We start from the raw sequence: 1,341 nt of genomic DNA on the forward strand, positions 1-1,341 counted from the left end.
CATCTGAGATGCCATGTTAATGTGATCCTGTGCCTTGGCTAATTAGCTCTGCCCCTCGTCAGGACTACTGCGGCACAGTGCTGTGCTGACACACTTACGCTGCTTTTTAGCTTAAGAATGGTCTCAAGGATCTTTTCACAGTATTGCATTACACAGAATAAGTAGTGTCTCCATGGCTGCTCTCCTGCAGGTCAGAGAAACCAGGCCTTTTAGGTTTGCTTACCCCTGCTCTCACCCTGGGTCATCTGTGGTCCTCCGCGGGGACCTGCCTCCCTCCCCGCTTCCCTCTAAGCAGAAACGAACCGCTGAAATCTTCTTTTGAAGAGGGGGAAGGCTCCTTCTTGCAGGAACCCCTTTAGGCTCAAGCTACCATCTGGTGCCACTGCTTAATCCCCCTTTTCCCGATGCCTTCCCTTCGCATTTCACTCTTTTTCTCAATACCTTTGGTTTTGGAGGATTTCTCTGGTGCCTGTCTCTTTCTCCCTGCAGGCTGAGGGCTTTGCGAGGACGGCATAGAGAAGACGGCTGGAGTGATGCTTGCGTGAAGAACCGTTGCCGGGAGTCTGCACAGCCATGCCTCCTAGGACACATCTACACCAAGCGGAGCAGCTCATGTTTTTCCTCTGCTGAGGGCAGCAACCGCACAAATGACGGCAAAGGGTATTTAGTGATTGTGCCGGGGAGGCAACGTTGCTGAAATACGCTAGCTGGCAAGATGCTGGTGGGGTTCCAGCACCCTGAAGGACTAACGCTTCACGCTCCCAGTGACCTCTTGGCAGCTCTTTTGGCCCTGCAGTCAGGAGTTAAGTAGATTTTAAAGCTGAAAAGGTCTACCAAATGAGTTTCTTTGGCCTCTTGCAGAGGACTATACCGATTTTTAGCCTGTTATCCCCATACTAAACCCACTCGTAGGCTGCCGGTGCCACGCAGGGGGGGTGGGAGCTGGCACCCCCGTCGCCTTCCGTGCCACGTTGGTCGCTAAACCTCACGGCACACGGGCAGCAAGGCTCCAAGCCTGGAGACACCAGGACGAGCAAGGCTGCGGGGGCCCCACGCCTGCCAGCGCTGGGGACTCCGGCAAGGCCTCGACCCTGCCGGTCCCCAGCACCGGGGTCTGCCCTGAAAACGCCCCTGGCCCTTGAACCCGCCGGCCGGGACCCCACGGGCCCGGCCCCGCTCTGAGGAGACCGCTGCGGCCCTGAGGCGAGCTCCGGGCCCGCCAAAGGGCCGCGGCGGAGCGCCTGGGCGCCGTGACGAGAGCCCGAGGGAGGGGGACCCGAGAGGCCCCGAGTCGGGCCCCCCGCCGCCGGCGCTGCCCGCCCCGACGGGTGCCTGGCGCGG

The 1,341-nt window shown here is 59.7% G+C and overlaps 1 protein-coding gene across 3 annotated transcripts in view; it reads left to right on the plus strand.

Moving 5' to 3' along the window:
* The first annotated feature begins 731 nt into the window (after positions 1–731).
* The window catches only part of FBXO34 (F-box protein 34), a 40,362-nt gene continuing 39,752 nt past the window's right edge, over positions 732–1,341 (plus strand). For 2 of the 3 annotated variants that reach the window (XM_010579809.1, XM_010579811.1), the window contains exon 1: positions 746–802. The gene's annotated coding sequence lies outside the window, so the exon portion shown is untranslated. Of the gene's footprint in view, positions 803–1,341 lie in introns of all 3 variants that reach the window. The other variant, XM_010579810.1, reaches the window with a different exon arrangement.

Source organism: Haliaeetus leucocephalus, unplaced genomic scaffold (assembly GCF_000737465.1).
Source record: "Haliaeetus leucocephalus isolate CR32 unplaced genomic scaffold, Haliaeetus_leucocephalus-4.0 Scaffold678, whole genome shotgun sequence".
Lineage (NCBI taxonomy): Eukaryota > Metazoa > Chordata > Aves > Accipitriformes > Accipitridae > Haliaeetus > Haliaeetus leucocephalus.